The sequence below is a fragment of the Ambystoma mexicanum genome, chromosome 6q, assembly GCF_040938575.1.
Source record: "Ambystoma mexicanum isolate Mex_15411 chromosome 6q, UKY_AmexF1_1, whole genome shotgun sequence".
NCBI classification, from domain to species: domain Eukaryota; kingdom Metazoa; phylum Chordata; class Amphibia; order Caudata; family Ambystomatidae; genus Ambystoma; species Ambystoma mexicanum.
Genome location: NC_090937.1, coordinates 38,752,324 through 38,768,332, shown reverse-complemented (window position 1 = coordinate 38,768,332; position 16,009 = coordinate 38,752,324). Strand labels below are relative to the sequence as shown.

At 46.3% G+C, this 16,009-nt stretch overlaps 1 protein-coding gene across 6 annotated transcripts in view; it reads right to left on the bottom strand.

The window, feature by feature from the left end:
- Window positions 1-16,009, bottom strand: part of PTPN13 (protein tyrosine phosphatase non-receptor type 13) — a 1,388,150-nt gene that overhangs the window by 1,070,916 nt on the left and 301,225 nt on the right. The window lies entirely within an intron of this gene.

The window sequence follows — 16,009 nt, the reverse complement described above, 5'->3', positions numbered from 1 at the left end:
TGAATTGGAAGCCAAGAGAGTTGCCTTCTTGGGGAAGGGAACCCGGAGATTGTGGAACTGTGTTGAACTTGGGGAAGGGAACCCGGAGATTGTGGAACTGTGTTGAACTTGGGGAAGGGAACCCGGAGATTGTGGAACTGTGTTGAACTTGGGGAAGGGAACCCGGAGATTGTGGAACTGTGTTGAACTTGGGGAAGGGAACCCGGAGGTCGTTTTTTTGTGCAACTATTTGAACTTGGGGAAGGGGAAGCTGTAAACAACCCTGGAGCTGGAAGAAGCTCAGAACTTTATTTAGAACACTGTTTCTTTGGTTGCTGACATCCCTACACATTGTATATCTTTGGTTGTGCAGGCAAGCATAGTTTTTGGACCAGACTTTTGACCTGAACTTTATGACACAGATCATCCTTAGTTTCTTTTGGTAGGGAAATGCCACCTTAACATAGGGCAAGTTAAGCCTAACTCCATCCTGACATTCAGGAAATAAACCTTTGATTTTAGAAAAGTGAATCTGTTGTCCGTCTCTTACTTCATGATGCAAAGGACAATGTGCCCTAAAGAAGAAGCCAGCATCGAGATTGCCACCTTTGTGAGAAACCAGGTGTTTCACCTGCTAGTCCCTGCAGATCTCTCCCGCTGATGGCCAAGGCACAGCCATCGCCTTTGGATCCAGACCCTGGGGGTGGACCAGTATGTGAGGATCACCTGAGTGAGTGGTCTTCAGGGAGTGGGAGTGGGAGTGGGACACCGGATGGTGAGACGCGGTATCCCTCTCCCTGTAACACCTTTTCTCCATCCTACTTGATGGGATATTTAGAAACTCGCCCCTCACCACCTTTTTCATGCACAAACACTTTTACATGGACAGCCTGCTCTGGCAGAAAACAGACTCACACCGAGCCGTGTACCTGACCGGTCCTAATACTATGGTATGGCGAGGCCAGGCAATTATTGACAATCACTCACACCTGACTTCCATTACACTTACTCACATGGATAAAAGGCGGAGCATGAGAGGACACTGAGTGAGGCCAAGCATATGAAGGTGCAGCAGTTTTTAGTTGGCAGCTGAAGAGGGGAAAGACAGCATGGCACAAGAGGTTCATGAGAAGGGCCTTTCGGTGGGAAGCCGTTATTTTCAAGAATCCTTGCAGGCAGGAACCGTACGACCAGGAAACCAGGCCGAAGAATCTTGCATTGTGTGTTGGAGATATCGAGAGCCCTCCTGTGTAATTGACCAAGGTGGGGGGGGAGCTGCAGACACCTTTGTATCGTCCATGGCTCCAAGAACATAGAAATGACAGAACAACCAAGTCGGTGAGTTGGGAAGACCGCTGCCAGACCGATCTGTGTTGAAGTCAAGGTTGGAAGCGGCAACATTGTAAAACCAACAAACATTGTTAAAACGTGTGTGATGAAAGATGCGAATAAAGCTAAATTGCTGGTGAATGTCTGAACTTAAGAAGGAAGGATACGATATCACAGAGAGTGGTCCGGCACTGTGAATGTGCTCAATCAAGTACAATTGTGTAAAGTGAATCGAAGTGGTCCTGTGATGGTTTAAGCAACATCCATCGCACATTCAAAAGTCTTCGATTCGAATATCGAGAGGATCTGAGGCTGGGCGAGGGGGATCCATTGACAGAGCCCGGATGAGGGAGACCAAATGGTGAACATTGTAGAAAAGGGGTCTGAGCCCAGACGAGGGAACCCGTGGTCCAAGCCCGAAGGAGGGAGACCAATCTTGAACTTATGAATGTGAGAACCCTGACAAAGGAAAGTAACTTTTGTGTATTGTTTGTTACATCAGGCCCTCTGCAATAAGAGACTCATTGCGAGAAAGACTTTGGCGGAAGGCCCTGATGGGTACGTGTTGAACTGCTATTTTGTGGTATAAAAATGAAATTTGTATCAAGTAATTTTTACTATGCAAATAAGGCACATTTGTATGTCATTGCACCCAAACAGCACACGCCAGTAATGCATATGTCCTAGCATCTACATTGACTAGCCAGTTGCTTTCAGACAGAACAATAATTTGTGCAGAAAAGTATAAACAAGTTACAAGCCAAAATTTTTAAGTTAGTACCCATTTGTCCTATGATGCAAATTGCATCGTTTTTGTTTTGGATTTGTGCGAGAGAGAAATCTGGTGAACCGATTAGGAAAGTGGTTGTATGTGTGGAATGTACTATTTTAGAATGTTAAAATGTTTAATGCAAGAAATTTCTGAGATGACATCACATCAAATGGGAGGGAAGGTGGGTGGAGAAGATACTCCCATAAGACTGTCCCCTTCATTAATATGCTCAATGACTGCTGAGGGGTGTGTCTACTGTCACTTTTTGACCACTATTGTCATGATGCCTACCCCCGGGCATCCGGATCAAGCCCATCAGCCCCGGGAGCAGGCATCCAGACATTTACAAAAACGCCAGCAACCCCAGCTAGGGGCTGTCTGGGTTCAGTCCTGGCACCGTAGGCACCAGGCTCATAATAAAAATCAGTCCTGGCGCCATAGGCGCCAGGCTCATAGACATTACTTGCCTCATGCAGACCATGCTGCAAATAAATCCAAGCCAACGTGAGGCCTGGATGGGACTATTTTACTACAGGGACTATTTTTTACTTGGGTGTGGTCCTGGCGAACTTCTTTCCTGGGACTACTTTGGAGGCTATTTAAACCACGCCCGAACAGCAGCACATGCTTCGTGTTATTCTGCATCCGGCAGCATGACTCTCACCGTGCCTGCAGCCAGCATCCAGTCTTCTGCCACGCCCGCGTGCCTGCAGCCAGCATCCAGTCTTCTGCAATGCCCGCCTCGAATCCGGAGCTCCTAGAATAAAGAGGAAGAAAAGGACAAGGTTAGAAAACAAACTTATTTCAAATTCCTCACCTGATTCCGGATCCATTTCATCTCCCAACCTGGAAAGTACATCAGTCCTGCACGCGTCGCTTCGCCAGCTCCAGCACGGCACCATACTCACCATTTCTCACAGCATCTTTCCATCCGGCACTGTCTCCATCATTTCTTCGCTGTACTCCGGCACCTAGGGGCACAAGAATAACAAGGTGGGCCAAGGGAATCAACAAATGCCTCTTACCACCATAGACTTACCTGATTTACCACCGGCGGTATTATTCTCCATATCTTCATATGCCGCATCTGTAAAGAGGGAGAAAAACAACGCGTTAACGCATGCAATAGTTACCGGACAGCGTTGGGTAACACAGACTCTTACCTGAACGCCAGCAGCAGCTACGAGACCTTCTCACAAACTCAGTTGCAATTTAAGGAAGGAAGGGGACAAGAGTGAACATCGGGCACATTGAACTCTTTGAACTTGATACTTAACAATCCCGCCTGGGACTTCAGAGTCAATGCTTACCGGAACTCTCCCAATGCCTTCAAACCAGTGAAGTAACTGGTATCTATGCGTCCCTGCAAGACACGCAGGATGGAGAGCTCATCTTTTACAAACATAAGGTGAGGTTACTAAGGGGATATCGGAGGTGATTAGTGGGGTAGAGCGAGAACAGTTGGGAGGCCATCACTAAAACCCACAGGTGGCTAATCCCCGTCTCCACTTGCAGGAAAATACTTCTTCGGGTCCAGCAGACAAGACTAGGCGGGCCAGTCCAGACAGTGATCTCTGCACTACGCATCACGTTGACGGAGACCGCAGCTGTCCGGGTCCGATCGACACCCCTGTGGGGTCAAGGTGAGCGTAACAACTATCCAATAACATTCATTGATCAATTAAATTGGGGAAATTATACACACCTCAAAAAGGTGGGGGGGTTTGGTGTATAAAAGATTCAACACTCACTAGAGAGAGACTCTTGCTCACTCTCTGACTGATAAAAAGGGAGAATTGATAACAAGAAGGAGAAGTAATAGATTGTTCTCCTTTTGGACCCCATCTTGATTATTACCTGAGGCCTGGAAGTGAGGCATAGTAGGAGTTGAAGTCCCAGGCCATTTTCTGAGGAAGAGACAGCAGACAGGTTGTGGAGGAAAGTTGATCCCATCTTGCTGACTGATGCCCACCTATTCCTAGAGGGAGGGAATTGAACTAGTCCAGTAGAGGGTGCCCACTTGCCTGTGCAACAACCAAAACAAAAATGCATCTGCGAATATAATATAAAGGGGGAACAAATCCTGATATTTTAAAAGGGAATTATATTAAATTCTGGTCCCTGTTATTGGTCAGTACTGGGGGGTGGGAACATAGAAACTAAGTGTTTCCTGAGAAGTTAGGTAACATTTCAGAAGTGTATGGGCTTCTGGAAAAAAATCTATTTAATAGACTAGGTCCATGGTGTGCATACAGTGAGATCCCCTGGCTCTCGCTGTGTAATGACACTTAGCGTGTAAGAATCATTAGGAGAGTTAAATAGACATCTCACTGTGCATACCTAGAAAAAGAATATAATTCGTGTGATTCCTGGGTGTACCATAGTGTTGTTAATAAGTTATTCCAGTAAAACTGGAAAGGGCGAGTCGTCACTACTCATTTTCAGTTTTAAAGTTGCCCATTGAAAGTGAGAAAGGTACGCTTTTACACAGTAGTTAAATAGAAACATCACTGCAGAGACTCTAGCCTAAATACATGTTGAACATACAGTTTCCTTTCTGCAAACGATTTACATACATGAAGGTCCAGTAGTTTCTTGCAATTGAGTTTTTAGAATGCTGTTGAAATTTTGACATGTCTATTGAGTAAGGGGGTGGTTTCTATTTGCAATAAAGGGGAAATATAAAGAATTGGATAGGCAGTGATGATTTAAATGTATTCTTTTTTAACAAATGAAAGTCTTATGCTGAATCCTCATGCATTTATAACCAATGGTGCATGTGTGTGTTATAAAAGTCTCTCTCTATGACTGCAGCTTTGAAAAACTATGGTAGCGTTAAAAACTGAGGTGACTAGCATGTTGATTTTTTATCATTGGCATTAGAATTTAAAGGGGAAACGATTTATTTTTCTAAATGTATTTGATTATTCATATTTTGTAAATAAACAGACCTTGTGTACAACCCTGTGTGTTTGTCCCAAAAGGCAGTGGTATCGCCAGGAACCAAATTTTGGAGGGGCACAGAAGGGGCCAAAGACAAAAGTAGAGGGGGCCACAGACAAAAGTGGCGGGGCCACCTATGAAAGGGAATGTGACACATCACAAGCACTCCTGCACAGAGACTTTTGTGCAAACCAACTACACACACCCCACTGCACCTCCCTCCACCAGAATGCAGGCACGAAACCATTCAGTGACTAATGGCCCATCATTAGCAGTTTTGTGCGCTACATTCTGATTGGAGGAGCTGGTCTTAGCTGCAGAGGGAGCTGAACTGTTTTGATTGTTTTGCATAGGAGTCAAGCTGGGTGCTTATGAAGACTTATGACAGCCTCTGTTCACTATCTATTTCCGCACAGCGTTACACTATCCTGTTGTTCAGCTCCTGTGTTGTGTTGCATTGACAGTGCAGATAGAGCAGCCCAGCTGAGGTAGTGGGGGCACAAGAGGGGGCCCAGGATTTTAGAGGGGGGGGCTCAGGCCCCCCAGATCCCTCCTAGCGACACCACTGCCGAAAGGGAAAGGAGGCTGTCAGGAATCCATGCTGTTAAATTGGGGTCCTGGATTCATAAAACAAGTTTTAATAAATAAAGAATAAATGTGCATACGTGCTTTGGGGTGGGTGTGCACGGACCAGGTCAAAAGCGCCAATAAACCAGCTTCACCTTTGCTTGCTCGAGGGCATGCTGTAAATAAATACACATGACCGCAGTACAGGAATAGTGTGCTGAGACACAATACTGCTCAGGCAGCTCTGAAAGCCCGCATACTGGCAATGTGTAATCCATGCAGCCCAACCCAGCCATTCACGGTTCATATGGGCTTCGCCGATAGAGCCTGTAATGACTGCGCAGTTTTAATCTGCAAACGTGTTGTGGATTGTTCCTCTACACATGTGAACAGAACACAGATACATTTAGGACAGCCACGTTGAATGCCATTCAATGACTTTATGTATCCACAGGTTAAAGGGGCATGGGGGGAGGGTTTTGTAACTCATTGGACTGCCAAAGTGCCCAAACCTGAGTTTTAATGACTACAGACCACCACAAACCAAACATTGCAGGTGGAGGCTGTCCCTGAAGGTTACACAAGCATCCATTTCCAGATGTACGGCCGGGAGACTGTTGTTTTAAAACGAATTCCTTTTGTTTATTTGCCTTTTAAAAAGGAACAAGGCATGGTTATTTCTTTGGACCCGCTCTCTGAAAGCGAAAAAAGACCAGTCATTGGTGATTAAGCATCGCACAGATTTAAAGTTAAGTGGCCATTTGGCAGTGGCCTGGGCGTGGTTCGGGCGACTTCCCCACTCATTTATGGGCCTTCTAGGAAATTGTGATCCTTCAGGTTAATTTTCGGAAATCCCAGTGGGAAATGGGCGTTTTCATTTACATTGGGCCACTTCAACATAGTAAATAATACGCAGAAATGCAGCGTTGCAGCTGTGACCACGTGCATTCGTAAGCAATGTCATCACTGCAGATGCAGGTGTCAGCGGAACCATCGGGTGCGGCTCGAGATAGACAGAAATGCCTGCTGTATAAAACAGGAGTTCCGCGAACACTCCTCTGGCGCCATCGGTTAATTCTCCTGCTTGAACTCTAGGTGTTAAAACGGGTTTTCTGAGAAATTAAGAACCACAGGACTAAGGAAATGCTCAAAACAAAGCCCATTTTAGAATTGTGCTTGAAACCCAATTTACTGTGGCCATTGGAGAAGAAAACGTACTGAACGAAACCTTTTCCAGTGGTGGGGGGTTGGAGGGAATAGGACTTTCAAGGGGAACTCCGACCCTAAAATGAAGAGATGATTATACAAACAGCTCAGCCGGCTCTGTTCCAAAGAAACCAACGTTTCCAAGTAGGTAGTTTAATGGCGACAGATTGGAAAGGGATTAAAATAGTTTTTCTAAGCTATCCATCTTGGATTTCAAGTCATGTGTTTACATCACTAATTAGCACAGTCGAAAGAGAATGCAAACGTATTGGTTTATAATCAGTGGATTAGCGAGACAGTGCCATTTGAGGAACTAACATTAACCAGACTAAGCCTGCTATTCTATTCTAGAGGCAAGTTAATGGAAGGGAATGCTTTTGTTGACGCACGCATGCATGCCCCCCACCGAACAACAGTAAGGCCACGCCAACCCCTGGAACTTTAAAAAGTGGCAGTAAAAGCATTTGGTAAACTTCCTGAAAATAGATACATGCTTCTATACAAAGCATGTGAGATCGTGCCAAATGCCCATCTGGGTGCGCAGAAAAGCCACTATGTGCCAGCAAAGGCGAAATTACTTGTATGGGATAGCCAGTTAATCAGTAGAAACATGTATCTCTGATTCTCCTTTTGTCTAAAGATTACCTATTTACCTCAGTATTTTAAGGCCATTGAGGACCCAGAAACCTCATTCAGATCAGTGAAGATAAAAACCCCAAACAGGTGGTTGTGCGTTTTAAAAGCTGCCCATTGCTTGCACGTTTTGGGATAATAGCAAGAAAATATTGTTTAGCAACCTTATGTGAACTCCACGAATAAAGAAATTAACAGGATTATCCCATGAAAGAGAAACTAAAGCATTAACCAGGGAAGTAGTGGAGAGGCGAAAAAAGACCAATTTTAAAGGGACATTTTCCATTTTGATTGAATGCCAGAAAGAAAATGAATCTGGAGTTAGCAGGGGACGGCTAACGTGATCATCTTTTGCAGAGTTTATGATTACTCAGCTCTCCCCTACATTGATGTTTTGGACATCAACTCCCATGGTCCTTCACTATAAACTATGCTAGGTAGGGCTCGGACTACATCCGCTTTCTCCAACCACGTCCACAAACATTGCTGTATTGCATTCTATCTGAATACATACTACGAGCATTTAAACTACCCATTCTCTACTCTTGATTTCTGATCCATTACCAATGCTATTGACGTTTACACATTTTATACAACTATTCTTTTCTGAGGGGTTTCTCCCAGAACACCATTTTAGTAATCTTAGGACTAAAGTTTATCTTGCTCTTATGTGGAAATATCTTAAGATGTTATTATGATAAAATATGTCCTAATTAATGGATTTTTAAAGTTGCGCCTCTTTGCACCTGTAGTAGAGACACATTTACCAGGACATTCATTTGTTAAAATTGCTATTTGTAATAACATGCAGCTTAAAGTTCCAGCTGCATGAACACAGGGCAAACAGCCCTCCCTTATTCTCAAGTCAGAGAGTAGATTTTCTAGGGAATATTATCTAGACTAGGAAATGGAGGTGGCAGGGTAAAGGTCCTCCTTGGCCATCTGTGTACTTACACGTACTGCCTTCCAGAAAGATCCTGGAAGCAAAGGTCTTAATAATGAATAGCATATTGGGGTTGCCAGACATTTCGTCGAAAAAAATTGGTCGACCAGACAAATGGTCGAACCAATTTGGTCGAAAACCAAATGGTCTAAATTTTTTTTTTTTATTTTAACCCTTTTTTTTGGGGGGGGGGGTCCCCCCAACCCCCTTTTTTTCTCTAAAAACCCCTTTTTTAACTAAACGAAAACCCGAAAAATAAATATATAAATAAATAAAAAAATTCGACCATTTGGTTTTCGACCAAATTGCGTCGACCAAATTGCAGTCGACCAGTTTTTTTTCGACGAGTTGACTGGACACCGCATATTGGTGCTCATTGGATCCTCCGTTTGCACATGGAAATAATGCTCTACAGTATCTCAATGTGAATAATTCCCATTTTAAAGAGGCCAATCAAGTAGTTGACATGGAATAAAGTACTCGCTCAATAGTGCAATGGGATTATACGTATGGCAGCATAACATACACTAATATTAAGGGGCTGCCAAAGTAAACATTGAACAATTAAGAGCAGTAGGTAAGATCATACTTGAAATTACAGAAGGGAGCTTGGGTAGGGGTGTAGGGAGTAGTGCTGAAGGGAGTCAAGGAGGAGAACCTCAGGCTAAGTGCTAGCACAGGCGACTCTTATGGATGGGATGTGTAGCCAATGGTCAGGGGCCTTTGGGCAGTGCAGTGGGCGGGGGGGTGCTGGTAATGACTGGGAGGAAGGGCCTGTGATCCTATAGATTAATGAGGATCAGGTCACTGGTCACAGCAGCATTGGGGTGATTAGCAGGGAAGGGAAAGTGGGAAAGAAGTAGAGAAGAGCAGAGTTTTGAGCAGTTTCCAGAATTTCAGGAGGTCTGGGTCAAGTCGGAGAGGGGCAGGGAGACTGTTCCAAAGGAAGGCACCAGCGGAGGAGAGAGACCTACACCCCACTCTCTGCTTGGACAAAACGTTTGATAGCCAGTGAGTAGGTGTTAAGAGTTAGAGGAGCAAAGGGCTCTAGCAGGGGAGTATTTAGGGAGGCAACAGTGGCGATAGCTTTATCCCAGGTCCCCGAAGGCCTTGTGGATGATGCAGAGGGTCTTGAATGTGATTCTTGCAGCCCCAGGGAGCCAGTGGAGAGATTTAAGGGCTGGAGAGATCTGGTCCCATGCCTTTACGCTAAAACTAAGTATTGCAGCCCTATTCTGGATTAGCTGAAGGAGTGGGGCGAAGGGAGGAAAGAGGGAGATTGAGAAAGAGACTGTTGCAGTAGTTCAGCCTGAAGAGGATCAGAGCTCTGGAGACACTCAGTTAAAAGAGGGTTGGGGGAAGTCTGCCACCACCTCCCCCTCTTACTAAATCATGACAAGGAAGAAGGCCAGGAAACACAGCAATCACCCATTCTATTTTGGATGAATTCCTAATGAACCCATGATTGACAAGTACATCAAGAGGCATCCACTCAGCCAGCCATACAGACCAGGTATGGTGCAGATCTATCCCTGTGTGGATGAGGAGCCACAGGCCATGATCAGAGACACCTCCATTTACAATCTGGACTAAGCACCAAGAAGCCATGTTGCTGACGTCGTTGAAGACACCTCGACATAGCAGCATTAGACATGAAGCACACGTGCCATCTGCACTTCAGGACACAAACACACACTCGAATACATGAAGAATACGAGCGTACAGTTCTATAGTTAGAGGAATGATACATATACATACTGTAATTTGTTTTTATTATTTTGCCATTAGATAAACACAGCAACACAGAAACCGCAAGGCACAAGGGATCCTGAGCAAAGCTTGCAGATGCTTAACTGCGAATAACCCTATGGAATTGCAGGAGCACCTATGGGACCTGACGGAACCAAGTGTGACTAACCTATGGAGAATATAGTATAGCATGGACTACGTAGGAATTGCATTATAAGGTTAAGGAAAGTTACAGCAGGCCTCGGCCTGTAAGCAAGAGATGAGCTGAGCCGATTCAGGCTGGGCAGAGAGCAAGACGTGCGAGACGTGTGAGACAGGACCCGCAGCCAAGGTCAAGAGATACGTATGACATTCCAACACGTGACGCGGTTGAAGCAGACAATGGGCAGTGATTGGCAGTGGGAAAAGAGAGCCACTCTCAGACAGCCAGAGAGAAACTGCAACAAGTATGCAACAGATGTTGTGCCAGGCTAGAGAGCATTTTCATAAGGCACAGGTGGTACACACACGTTACAATACAAACACAGTCACCCTCATCACCTTGAAAAGATACACAGTGGGCTGAGGACATTCTCTGGTCCCAGGCCCGAGGACGTCAGCACTAGCCAATCACAGTTTAGTACCCATGGGGTGGGTAGCAACAGGCAAGAACCAATGGTAAGTCCACAACACTGCAACAATGTTTTAGTTAGTGACTCAGGGATGGAACAGGCCAGCCACCTGGCATGCGAGGGCCAGTAGAATAACATTTATAAGGTTCTATATAGGTTATAACATACTCAATACCCAATCATTTGGCCGGATAGGTTTTCTTGAGAAGGGCCCAGGTTGTGACGTTGCACTGATGCCATTTGGAAGTAAAACCGGCCTGCGAGCCAAGGAAAAGCGAGATTTGCATTAATATCTGTTCCTGTGTTGATCCTTGTTGGTTTTGTCTGTAATAAACTGCAGTTTGAACATGTAATTGACCGAGTCCTCCGTGTATTCTGGGGGAGGCTGTTGTGCCCTCTGGCTTACCTGGGAGTCCCTCCCAACAGGTCGGTAGCAGAGGGTGGTTGGCTACGCCGGCCCTGCAACAGGTCGTCTCCTTCGCAGCGGCACCTGAAACGCTGCAGTAACCTCGCAAATTTTGAGAAGATGGGAAAACACGTACCTGTGGAAAGGTAATCAGGAGCCCCTCAAAAATCCCCCTGCCCGAAGTCAGCGAGGCATCCACGTCAGACTAGGACGGGGAAGTGAGCACCTTCTGGAGGAGATGGCTGCCGAGCAGTGCCAGCAGATCACAGAGTGTAAGTATTGACCCAGTCGAACGGCAACTGTGAGTGTGAGGGAATGTATTGAGTATTATAAAGTATCATTGAGTACTGTTGAAGTATTGTTTAGTATCGCAGAGTATTGTCAAGTACTGTCTAGTACTGTCACAGTTAGCAGGGATGGGAGCGGAGGCAGACGTCCTTTCTCTGTTTAAGGCACATTCGGTTTAGAGGTAAATTATTCTGGTGAATAACCTAGACTATTGACTCGAAGGCACAGGTGTTAAGAATATATGTAAATAAGTGGATTTCCTGTGGATTGGGCATTTTAGCTTGGGTCATAGATGACGGTATCCCTATAAGAGTTAGCAACAGAGCTGGACTAGGGTGTGGAAGGTGAGTTCACTGGTTAGGTCTCCTGGAGTGGGACTAGAGACCTCCTAGGATGAAGGAAATGGGAGACAGCAATGGCTTGCTCAAGGGGACGGTTGACAAGGAGATACGAGGACAGCACCAGATTACCCATTCTATAATCAATAGATGTATGCGCAGGCATCGAGAGTGAGAGAGTGGCCGACAAGTCAAACTGACTAGAAGGAGGAGGCAGGGTTCACACAGAGGCCCTTATTTAGAGAGAGCAGGGGTGCAACCTCAGTATGTACCATGGAAGCATACAGACAAAGAGAATGTGAAGTGTAGGCTACCATTGTTGAGTGCTGGGGCTGGAAAATGGATTTATGAGATGGAGAAAATGACAGCGGGACGTAGGTTAGCTGTGGGACATGTGAAGGGACTATTAGTATTGATTTTAGGAGATATAGCTGATGATGTATGGAAGAGGGCAGGGTTCCTGGGGGTGATGATGCAAAACAGCACACGACAGGTCACCTTTTGCAAGCAGCAGGGCAGCAGTATGGCAAGCATTGAGGACACAATACCCAGACACATCAGACATTGGGGCGATTGCGTCTCGCAAAATGTAGGCAGATGAAGACCCTGTGCTGTACATTCAAGAGATTCAAAAGTAGCAATATTTGATCACATACTAGTATAGGGGCTGCCAGAGCCTGCCCAGAAAAGCCTAAAGAAATTGGTAGGGATGGGAGCAAGGGGATGGACTGAAATACAACTCACAAGAGTTCACCATTGTAGGCTATGGGAGGAAAAGATTAAGAAAAAGGCAGAGGACAGGAAGATAGATGAAGCAAAACTAGTAGAGAGAAAACGATCGAAGTACGGGATGGAAAGCGCGGCTTTAGCCAGCCCCCAACTTGCAGGTACTTCAGTAACAGCAGTTCCCACCGCCAATGGGAGGAGGGTTCGTGGGGCGGTGTGGCGAACAGCAAGGGTTCTGAGGAAGGGGGGGGGCCAACAGAGAGGGTGTGGCTTCAGACCACAGATGCATCACAACCAAGGGGGCTTTCCAGGAGGGTTTCGAAGATATGGGCAACAGATGCAGTAGAACCCAGGGGATTTTTCAGGGGGCCGCTAAGGGCAAGGGAGGGAGCCACCACAGTGTTAGATGTGCGAGCAAGTAGGAAGCATTTCAAGTGTATGTAGGTACAGGGGGATGCAACAAAACTGGGGAGTGCAGTGCCAGCAGCCCTAAGGAGACCAGGAGGATTACTATGCACAGGGCCAACAAGGACAGATGCAGGGCACACCTAAGCAGACATCACACGCACAAGCACTTCAACCACAAGTGATAAGCTATGGCCTTTAGAACGTGCCTATACACAAGTGTTTCAAGGCGCGACAAGGCAAGGAAGGGGGAACAGAGGGAAGACAAAGACAACAATCCTACTAGGCCAGGTGACATTGAGATCACGCAAGTGCAGGGGAGGGCAGTGCAGATAAATAACAAATAACAATAATAGGTAAAAAGTTCAACCAGTTTGTGGCAAGTGCAGGGGTAAGTGCAGACGTCAGGAGCTGGTAGGGCAGGTGCCACAGATGCCAGCACCGGTATCACAATATTTACAAGCACCACAGATTTGAGGGAATACGCATCAATTAGCACAGATACAGAGCAATGACTCATCAGCACACGTGGCCACTATGGTGATGGTTCCCGTCAGACAACTGGGAGGAGTTACCATGGTAGGGAACAACCGTTTTACAGGAAATGGGATGTACCTATTGTAACGCTCACCTGATTCTCGCAGAGGCGCCGGTCTTGACTGGGCGACTACCGTATCTTCAAAGGTGATGTGTTGCACCCGGTTGGCTCTTTGGGCTGGACCTCTGTGCACTATATGCCTGACGTGTAGAGTAAGATGTCTGCAGATAGAAAATATGGGGTTAATGAACTGGGGTTATTGGGGTGTCCCTATCTCTTTCCTCTTCTCCTCTCCTGTAGACCCCAAAGGTTAACGCTCTCACCTTAGGTAAGTGAATGCCGAGCTCTCCATCTGCCTCGGGGCAGGGTGCTGTAGCCAGTTTCTTCACTGGATAGGTAGCGCAGGCCTCTTGACTTCAGAGGACTGCTGTCCGTCGTTTACTGCACGAACGGTAAGTTTCGAGTCATTCAAATGTCTTTTTAAAGTCTTTAGTAATGATGTCTCTTGTTTTGCAGGGTTCCGGCGATGGCGGATGACGGGCTGAAGTGAGTTGAAGATGGAGCCCGTGTGATGAATAGAAGCGCCTGGAAGCACGTGAGTAAGCGCTTGTTACCTGCTTCACGATGCGCTCTAACTGTCTTTTTATTTTGCAGGTACGAGTTCGGAGCGGCTGCAGGGTGCCGGAATACCCACTGGATTAGATGTGGAAAGGAGTAATGGCACGTGAGTATTAAAGTTCCCCAATGTCTTTAAACGCACCTTGTTTTGTCTTTCAGATGCGGATGCAGCGCCGAAGGCCTCCGGAGCGTGCGAAGAGTTGGTAAGCTTTTGTCTTTCAGATGCCGGAATGCAGTATGAAGACCTCCGGAGCGCACGAAGAGTAGGTAAGCCTTTGCCTTTCCGATGCCGGAATGCTAACCTGTTCTTTCTTGTCTTTATAGGTGTTGCTGAAGACTGGATTCAGGATGGTAAGCCTTTGCCTTTCAGATGCCGGAATGCTAACCTGTTCTTTCTTGTCTTTATAGGTGTTGCTGAAGACTGGATTCAGGATGGTAAGCCTTTTTCCTTAGGCCCAGGACTGGATGCAGAAGACGCGATGAGCGTCCTGCTGCAGAGGGTGCAGAATAACGCAAAGCAAGATTCATCCACCGGGTGTGGTTTAAATAGCCTCCTGTAGTGCTTAAGTGTCTCCTTCCACAGCCACGCCTAAGTAAGAAAAGAGTTCCTGGTAAGAAAAGAGTTCCTGCCTTCCAGAAGAGTTCCAGTGTTCTCAATCTAGGGAGTGGCTCCAGCCCCACCCAACAGGAAAAGTAGTTCCAAACAGAAGAGGATCAGAGGCTCAACTGGCAGGCAAGTAAGCAGCATGGTCTGCTGCAGGTAAGTCCACCCAAGCATTATGAGCCCAGCGCTTCCAGCGCTGGGACTGGGCATATTTAGGAGCCTGGTGCCACTGGCGCCAGGACTGGGTCCAAAAGGTCCCAATTGGGACTGGTTGGCACTCGGAACCTGGGTTATGGATCTGCTTCCAAGGGAGTTGGGAAAACCCTGACCTTTTGGAAGCAGAGATCATGACACCTATACCCTCAATAGAACAGCCAACAGACAAACTTGATGTGTCCCATCCGGTCCATCACACCCAACTCTGCGGAGGAACCTCGCATAGGGGTGGCGATAGGTGAAAACATTTTCCTTTCTTGTTGACACAAGGGCAATTATGTCCTGCATTAGGGAAGGAGCATTTACATTGTCAGGCAATGCCATGAACACTCATGGATTCTCTGGGGCTCGGGAAGTGGTTCCTTTTACAGACAACATCTCACTTTCTATAGGCGATCATGATCTATCACTGTCTTTACTTTACTCTCGACAGACACCTGTAAACATATTGGCATGAGATATTATGAGCAGACTGAACATGACCATCTCATTCACAGACAAAGCAATAGTGTGCTCCACACCAGGAATACACATGCTCAATGTAAGACAGATTGTTCAGGCATATTGTGGATGCACAGTACAGGAGGTGGGGGGTGCCAGTGGGCGCAGAAATGTTTTTTTATGGAACTGACACTGTTATTGCATGGCTTCCAGGAATTGCAGGGAAGGTATGGCGAGATCCAAAGGAGTACCTATTCAGGCCTGAGCTACCAATGGACGAGGAAGAGGGAATCATAGTGCCAATTGAAATAGAGGCAGTGGTCGCAAGAGAGGATTGGATTGCAGTGCACGGGATGGAGGACACATGACGGGCATGGAGAGCAGTGATCGCAGTAGCAGAAGGGTGTAGGTTGACCACAGTGACAGACTAAGAGCTTTTCAGGGAAGAAAGATTAGATATAGAGATGGTGATTGAAATGAGTGTGACCAATTGGTTACAAATAGCACCCTATGGACCACAAGTCCCTATGATGCGGGTCACATCAAGAGCATAGGGGGAGTAGAGATCAAGCTGAAACCAGGACCAGTTTTATCAACAGTAAAACAGTACCCCGTAACTAAAGAAGGAGATGACGGCATTCACAAGACAATCACAGCCCCGATTGAGAGAGGTATTCTTGTATTCTTCATCAGAATC